The sequence below is a fragment of the Oncorhynchus nerka genome, unplaced genomic scaffold (assembly GCF_034236695.1).
Source record: "Oncorhynchus nerka isolate Pitt River unplaced genomic scaffold, Oner_Uvic_2.0 unplaced_scaffold_2799, whole genome shotgun sequence".
Lineage (NCBI taxonomy): Eukaryota > Metazoa > Chordata > Actinopteri > Salmoniformes > Salmonidae > Oncorhynchus > Oncorhynchus nerka.
The window spans coordinates 19,857-29,335 of NW_027038498.1; the positions used below are offsets into that span (position 1 = coordinate 19,857).

General features: G+C 43.8%; 1 long non-coding RNA gene across 1 annotated transcript; it reads left to right on the forward strand.

The window, feature by feature from the left end:
* Window positions 1-246: 246 nt before the first annotated feature.
* On the forward strand, window positions 247-2,410 carry LOC135566997 (uncharacterized). Its single transcript, XR_010462230.1, has 2 exons — window positions 247-515; window positions 641-2,410. It is a non-coding gene; the product is annotated as an uncharacterized LOC135566997 (long non-coding RNA).
* Window positions 2,411-9,479: the final 7,069 nt, after the last annotated feature.

Genomic DNA, 9,479 nt, shown 5'->3' on the forward strand with positions numbered 1-9,479 from the left:
TGTGATAATGGAGTGTTATAACACGGTATATGATGTGTATACATGTGATAATGGAGTGTTATAACACTGTGTATAAGGTGATAATAGTGTTCTAACACTGTGTAATGTGATAATGGAGTGTAACACTGTGTATAAGGTGATAATGGAGTGTTCACTGTGTATAAGGTGATAATGGAGTGTTCTAACACTGTGTATAATGTGATAATGGAGTGTTATGATAATGATAATGGAGTGTTAACATGATAATGGAGTGTTATAACACTGTGTATAAGGTGATAATGGAGTGTTCTAACACTGTGTAATGTGATAATGGAGTGTTCTAACACTGTGTATAAGGTGATAATGGGAGTGTTCTAACACTGTGTATAAGGTGATAATGGCCAGCTACATGGTTGTTCCCTGGTGACCTGTGTCATTGTGTCTCTAGGAGGGGAGGATAAGAAGTTCCTGATCACTCGTCTCCAGGCCATCCACCAGCAGAAACGACCCTCTCCCCTCGCAGACTCACCAGTCAGGTGTGTATATGAGAGAGAGAGTCTGTGCCTGAAGGAGGAGAGTGTGTATATGGCTGCATGCATTCCTTTGTTCCCAATTTGTCCTGGCTCACATTTCTGACCATTTTCTCCTGTCCTCTTCCCAGGATTCCAACTGTTAGCATTCCAACTACTGAAAGGGCATTCTCTCCCTTCTCATTGGAGGGAATATCTCAGAAAATGTCCTGAATGGACCAACCTGGATGTAGCTCTCCTCTCCTGACTCTGGGAAGAGTTGTTAAGGGATTCTTCAACTGGAAAACTATTCTCATAGGATGTCCTCTTTCCCAGGAAGCTGAGTTGGGACTGGGACTATAAAGGAATTTACTTCTTTACAATAACAATTCCCACAGACGCCAAAACGTGAATCTGATAGGATCCACACTCTTTCCCAGGAAGCTGGTCCTTATAAGGATTGGGAATAGGATTGGGAATGGGACAAAGCAGGCTTTCCCTCTTCCAATAACAGACTACACCTCATAGGAAAGACCACTGTCTTTATAGGATCTTACTCTGGCCAGGCCATAGGCTACAACTTACTGTAACTAGGCTACATAGGAAAGACCACTGTCTTTATAGGATCTTACTTGGCCAGGCCATAGGCTACAACTTACTGTAACTAGGCTACATAGGGAAAGACCACTGTCTTTATAGGATCTTACTATGGCCAGGCCATAGGCTACAACTTACTGTAACTAGGCTACATAGGGAAAGACCACTGTCTTTATAGGATCTTACTATGGCCAGGCCATAGGCTACAACTTACTGTAACTAGGCTACATAGGGAAAGACCACTGTCTTTATAGGATCTTACTATGGCCAGGCCATAGGCTACAACTTACTGTAACTAGGCTACATAGGAAAGACCACTGTCTTTATAGGATCTTACTATGGCCAGGCCATAGGCTACAACTTACTGTAACTAGGCTACATAGGGAAAGACCACTGTCTTTATAGGATCTTACTATGGCCAGGCCATAGGCTACAACTTACTGTAACTAGGCTACATAGGAAAAGACCACTGAGTTTTTATGAACTTACTATGGCCAGGCCATAGGCTCCACCTTACTGTTTATTCTTCATGTAAATGAAAGGACATGCCACTGTCACAAAACAATGGTTTATCGAAGCTCAATACTTTCAGCCAAGGATCTTTGTCCTTTTTTAAACTTGGATTGGAAGCCCTGGTCATGAGGTCATGAGAGAGGATGTAGGGGTGAAGAGGAAACGAGACTGGGATACGGTGTGCTTGTAGGGACACCGAACGGAATGCGCTTTTTAGAAACAATATTTTTTTCCCTCACAACTCTGAATAAGGGAACATATCAAATGCCAACAAGCTGCCAACGTTGCACAAAGGATTAAAACAGTGGCATTGTTAAGCAGGGTGAATTCTGTCAAATATAGGATTTGGATTTTTTTTAAAATTGTAAATAGTATGATTTTTTAAATTGTATTACTTTAGATGTTTTTATTGTATAAACAGGTATTTTGTCAACAGTCCTTTCATACCAACTGTGAACAAATAGGTTATTTCTTTCCGTTTCTGATATAAAATGTTATGTTTTTATGTTAATTGGTGGTCAACACACTGCTTCTGAAATGGCACTCTTCCCTACATAGTGCACGACTTTATAGGGCGCTGGTCGTACGTAGTGCACTATGTAGAGAATAGGGTACCTTTTTGGATGCATTCTCTGTTTACTGACTCTGTAGGAAGAATCCACTTCTTAGTATCGGGCAATCTGATTGGTTCGTTCAAACAGGAAATGGTCTTAGAAGATCAACCACTGGAACAGTACGTTATTTGAATGTCTCTTATTGTTTTTAAGTTGTTTTGTTTGTATACTTTATACGAAATTAAATGTTTTAACATATTTGTGTGTGTATTTGCTTATCTGATGTTTACCTAGTGGTTATGCTGCACTTGTACTTTTCAGTGGAGAAATCTAATATAAATCATTGAAACATACATCTTTCTATTATTCAACACAATTATAATGTACTACAGACATGCAATCAGCACCATAAAAAGAGCTAAATATATCGACAATTTCCAAAGAATCACTTTCCTGTCGTAATAGCACTCATACATGATCCACCTAATAAATATGAAGTAGAATAGCACTCATACATGATCCACCTAATAAATATGAAGTAGAATAGCACTCATACATGATCCACCTAATAAATATGAAGTAGAATAGCACTCATACATGATCCACCTAATAAATATGAAGTAGAATAGCACTCATACATGATCCACCTAATAAATATGAAGTAGAATAGCACTCATACATGATCCACCTAATAAATATGAAGTAGAATAGCACTCATACATGATCCACCTAATAAATATGAAGTAGAATAGCACTCATACATGATCCACCTAATAAATATGAAGTAGAATAGCACTCATACATGATCCACCTAATAAATATGAAGTAGAATAGCACTCATACATGATCCACCTAATAAATATGAAGTAGAATAGCACTCATACATGATCCACCTAATAAATATGAAGTAGAATAGCACTCATACATGATCCACCTAATAAATATGAAGTAGAATAGCACTCATACACGATCCACCTAATAAATATGAAGTAGAATAGCACTCATACATGATCCACCTAATAAATATGAAGTAGAATAGCACTCATACATGATCCACCTAATAAATATGAAGTAGAATAGCACTCATACATGATCCACCTAATAAATATGAAGTAGAATAGCACTCATACATGATCCACCTAATAAATATGAAGTAGAATAGCACTCATACATGATCCACCTAATAAATATGAAGTAGAATAGCACTCATACATGATCCACCTAATAAATATGAAGTAGAATAGCACTACACATACATGATCCACCTAATAAATATGAAGTAGAATAGCACTCATACATGATCCACCTAATAAATATGAAGTAGAATAGCACTCATACATGATCCACCTAATAAATATGAAGTAGAATAGCACTCATACATGATCCACCTAATAAATATGAAGTAGAATAGCACTCATACATGATCCACCTAATAAATATGAAGTAGAATAGCACTCATACATGATCCACCTAATAAATATGAAGTAGAATAGAATAGCACTCATACATGATCCACCTAATAAATATGAAGTAGAATAGCACTCATACATGATCCACCTAATAAATATGAAGTAGAATAGCACTCATACATGATCCACCTAATAAATATGAAGTAGAATAGCACTCATACCTGATCCACCTAATAAATATGAAGTAGAATAGCACTCATACATGATCCACCTAATAAATATGAAGTAGAATAGCACTCATACATGATCCACCTAATAAATATGAAGTAGAATAGCACTCATACATGATACATCTCATCTAATAAATATCAACTCTAAAGTAGCTTGAGTTTAGGGTTGCAAAATTCCCAGGTTTTCCAGAAATCCTGGTTGGATGATTCCCAGATTCTCTGTTTATTCCCTCCTGATTCCAGGAAACTTCCAACTGGGATTTCAGGAACATTTTGTGAAAGTTACCGAAAATGTGCAACCCTTCATTGAGTTCAAACAGTTAATCACATAACCTTTTAGAGATACTAAAGTATAACCTTTTAGAGATACTAAAGTATAACCCATTATTATCCAGTTAATCACATAACCTTTTAGAGATACTAAAGTATAACCCATTATTATCCAGTTAATCACATAACCTTTTAGAGATACTAAAGTATATCCCATTATTATCCAGTTAATCACATAACCTTTTAGAGATACTAAAGAATAACCTTTTAGAGATACTAAAGTATAACCCATTATTATCCAGTTAATCACATAACCTTTTAGAGATACTAAAGTATAACCCATTATTATCCTTGTACAAAAGCATATGTGGCTAAAAGCACCATTCAGTATTATTCACCCAGGGAGAGTTGGAAGCAGCAAGAATACAAATGGTTGTAATTCTCAAAACCTCCAGTAGAGAGCGCCATATCATACATCTCTCCCATTCCCCACATACTGTATCATCCATCCAGACATCAGCCATCCATCCAGACATCTCTCCCATTCCCCACATACTGTATCATCCATCCAGACATCAGCCATCCATCCAGACATCTCTCCCATTCCCCACATACTGTATCATCCATCCAGACATCTCTCCCATCCCCCACATACTCTATCATCCATCCAGACATCTCTTCCATTCCCCACATACTGTACCATCCATCCAGACATCTCTCCCATTCCCCACATACTGTATCATCCATCCAGACATCTCTCCCATTCCCCACATACTGTATCATCCATCCATCCAGACATCTCTCCCATCCCCACATACTCTATCATCCATCCAGACATCAGCCATCCATCCAGACATCTCTCCCATTCCCCACATACTGTATCATCCATCCAGACATCTCTCCCATTCCCCACATACTGTATCAGCCATCCATCCAGACATCTCTCCCATTCCCCACATACTGTATCAGCCATCCATCCAGACATCTCTCCCATCCCCCACATACTCTATCATCCATCCAGACATCTCTCCCATCCCCACATACTCTATCATCCATCCAGACATCTCTCCCATCCCCCACATACTCTATCATCCATCCAGACATCTCTTCCATTCCCCACATACTGTACCATCCATCCAGACATCTCTCCCATTCCCACATACTGTATCAGCCATCCATCCAGACATCTCTCCCATTCCCCACATACTGTATCAGCCATCCATCCAGACATCTCTCCCATTCCCCACATACTGTATCATCCATCCAGACATCTCTTCCATTCCCCACATACTGTATCATCCATCCAGACATCTCTCCCATTCCCCACATACTGTATCAGCCATCCATCCAGACATCTCTCCCATTCCCCACATACTGTATCATCCATCCAGACATCTCTCCCATTCCCACATACTGTACCATCCATCCAGACATCTCTCCCATTCCCCACATACTGTACCATCCATCCAGACATCTCTCCCATTCCCCACATACTGTATCATCCATCCAGACATCTCTCCCATTCCCCACATACTGTATCATCCATCCATCCAGACATCTCTCCCATCCCCCACATACTCTATTATCCATCCAGACATCAGCCATCCATCCAGACATCTCTCCCATTCCCCACATACTGTATCATCCATCCAGACATCTCTCCCATTCCCTACATACTGTACCATCCATCCAGACATCTCTCCCATTCCCCACATACTGTATCATCCATCCAGACATCTCTCACTCTGCTGGTATCCTATGTTTAGGTGTGACAGTCTCCATCCCTCTCTGCTGGTGAGTTCATATGTGGCAGTAGGCTATGTGGTCGTTTGAGACAATTCTGATCAATCAATCAGTTCTAGTGAACCCTTGTTACTATGGCTGTGTTTACACAGGCAGCCCAATTCTGGTCTTTTGCCCAATTATTGGTAAAAGACCTGATCTGATTGGTTAGAAGACCAATTAGTGGAAATAGATCAGAATTAGCTGCCTGTGTAAACGCAGCCTATGAGAGGCTATAATCCATTGCCTTCCATATCAGAAGTGTGGACGGACCACTAGAGGGCAGGCTGGGCTCATGGATAGTTGCCCAACAGAGCCTGGGAGACAAGGTAACCAGAGTCAATTAAGCACAGCTGACGGTACTAATGAGATACTCCTTCCCCTATAAAAAAAGAGAGAATGGAACCAGAAGAGGGGGGAAACTATCTCTGGAAGATGGCCACCGAGAGAGAGAAGCTGTGCTGAAAGAACCACTAAGACGGTGACAAAAACCGTGATTTATGTTTGTTGTAGTTTAAAGATTATCCTATTGTGTTCTTGTTTCATCTGGAGAAGAAGATGTGTGTTTTTCCTGGAAGATTTTTCATTGATTATGTTTGAATGTTTTTGTTGACAAAATACTCTCAATAGAGAACCGTGTTCAATCAGAAAAACCTTTTCCTGACTCGTTTATTCCACCTTCCCGCTTTAGAGTGACGCCTAATTACTTGGTACGCTCACATTGGTGGAGGATACGGGCATTAGGTGGACGAGTGACACAAGGATAAGTGAGTAAATCAAGATTCTTCCAGTAGACCCGGGAGGAACCATTCAAGAACAATGGATAACGCCCTACTACAACAATTGATCACGGCACAGCGGACAACCATAGAACTCCTGCAACAACAGCTGAGCCGACTAGAAGAACCTAGAGTTAAGCCAAGAGCGGCTGCTCACGCCATCTTACCTCGTCTCTCCAAGGAGGATGATATTGAGGCCTTCCTCATGACCTTCGAAAGGACGACCACCTTGGAAGAGTGGCCGCCCACAGAATGGGCGAGCGCATTAGCCCTCTTTGACCGTGGCCAGGAAGCCTATTTTGACCTGGATTCCCACGAAGCTGCGGACTATGGGCGACTAAAACCGAGATCCTGTCCCGGTACCAGCTGACTGCCAGAGATAGGCTGTAAAGTTCCATCAATGGACCTATACAGCTGATCAACCCGTCCGTGCCCAGATCTTCGCCTTAATACGACTGACGAAACAGTGGCTAGAACCTGGAAAGGGAGTAGGACATGTGATAGAGACTCGTAGTGGACAAGCGTATTTACCTAAGGGGGAAAACCAGGAATTACTAATGGTGCCTAGGCCATACAGAGATACAGTTCTACAGTTAGCCCATTCCCACGCCCTAGGAGGACACCTGGCACGAGACAAGACTATTGACAGAATCATGCAGAGATTCTATTGGCCCCGGGTCACCCGGCTGTGGCCAGGTATTGTAGGACGTGTGATCAATGTCAACGTACAGCCCCACGGCCACACCTACGTAACCCTTGATTCCTCTCCCCATCATAGAGACTCCTTGAACGCATAGCTATGGACCTCGTAGGACCCCTCCCAAAATCCGCCAGAGGACACGAGTACATCCTAGTGGTTATAGATTACGCTACCAAGTTCCCGGAGGCCATACCCCTGCGTAACATGTCGTCAAAGGGAATTGCCAAGGAGTTATTCCTGATGTTCTCTCGTGTGGGCCTCCCCAAGACTATCTTGACTGATCAAGGAACCCCGCTCATGTCCCGTTGATGAAGGACTTGTGTCGGTTATATCAGGTTCAACAGATACGCAAGCATATTCCACCCTCAAACAGACGTGGTTGTGAACGCTTGAACAAAACGATAAAAGCATGTTGAGAAGGGTGGGTGTCCCGAGATGGGAAAACTGGGACATGCTTCTCCCACACTTAATGTTTGCCCTATGAGAAGTACCCCAGGCATCCACTGGATTCTCTCCGCTTGAATTGCTCTATGGCAGACCCTGTCGAGGAATCCTCGACTTAGCCAAGGAGACCTGGGAGACCCAACCATGCCCCTTTCGATCCACAATAGAACACGTTACCCTGATGAGAGACTGCCTGTCAGCAGTGTGGCCCATAGTCAAGGAGCATATGGAGAAGGCCCAAAGGACCCAAGGCCGGGCCTATGATAAGTCTGCGACCCCCGTGAGTTCACCGTGGGGAGAGAAAGTGATGGTGCTTGTGCCCACGGCCGAACACGTTGCTGGCGCAGTGGAGGGGGCCCTACGAGGTAATGAAAAGGGTCTCACCGGTCAATTACCTCATCAAGCAACCTGACAGGAGGAAGAAGGTCCAATCATCACATAAACCTGCTGAAGACATACCATGGACGAGAGGAGGAGGTGGGTTTTGATGGCCCTGGAGGGCAAAGGAAAAGAGGAGGCTCTACTCACAGGTGCGTCGTGGCCAAACTCTCCTATCGGAGCAGTCAAGACAGCTAGACAAGCTGATTATGAACTTCGGTCGAATATTCTCTCCATTCCCAGGACAAACAGATGTCCTGTTCCACCATATCCACACTGAACCCGGCAAGAAGGTGCATATCCGCCTCACGGCCCGGAGGATCGCCCAAAAGACTGCCTTCGCCACCCAGAGGGGGGCTTTTCCAGTATGTGAGGATGCCCTTCGGACTGCACGGTGCCGCTGCAACCTTCCAACGCTCATGGATGCCATTCTACGGCCCCATCAAGAGTATGCAGCGGCGCATATAGACGATGTGGTCATCCACAGCGAGGACTGGGATAGTCACCTTCTGCGATTACGGGCGGTGCTCGTGAGTTTGGAAGCCACAGGGTTGACAGCCAATCCAAATAAATGCTGCCTGGGTTTGTCCGAAGCGGAATACCTGGGGTACACCGTGGGGAATGGGAAAATACGCCCACAGGCAGAGAAGACCAGGGCAATTCGTGACTGGCCTCGACCCCGGACCAAGCGAGACGTTCGGGCCTTCTTAGGGATAACAGGATATTATCGCCGTTTTATCCCGGGATATGCAACCATTGCCAACCCCTCACAAACCTCATCAGGAAAACCTGCCAAACCAGGTAGAGTGGAAAGACGAGACGGAAGAGGCCTTTCAATTGTTAAAAGATGGCCTGTGTTCTGATCCCGCTTTACAGGCTCCGGACTTCTCACAAGAGTTCATTGTGCAGGTCGACGCCCGGATACAGGGCTCGGGGCCGTACTAGCTCAGGTAAAGGTGAAGCAGAGAAGCCGATTCTCTTCATTAGTAGGAAACTCAGCGATCGGGAACAGAGGTATGCGATCAGAGAAAGAGGCCTTAGCCATCAAGTGGGCCCTCGATTATCTCCGGTACTACCTACTGGGTCGGAGGTTTGCATTAGTTACTGACCATGCGCCTCACGTGGATGGCTGGTAAGAGAAACAATAACAACAGAATAGCCAGATGGTTTTTGTCTTTACAACCATTCTCTTTCCATGTCATCCACAGGGCCGGATCGAGGAACGGAATGCAGACGCGCTGTCCCGACGCGACCAAGACGGTGGGCCTGGCGCCGACCCTCCGGTTCGGTCCTGGGGGAAGGTATGTGGACGGACCACTAGAGGGCAGGCTGGGC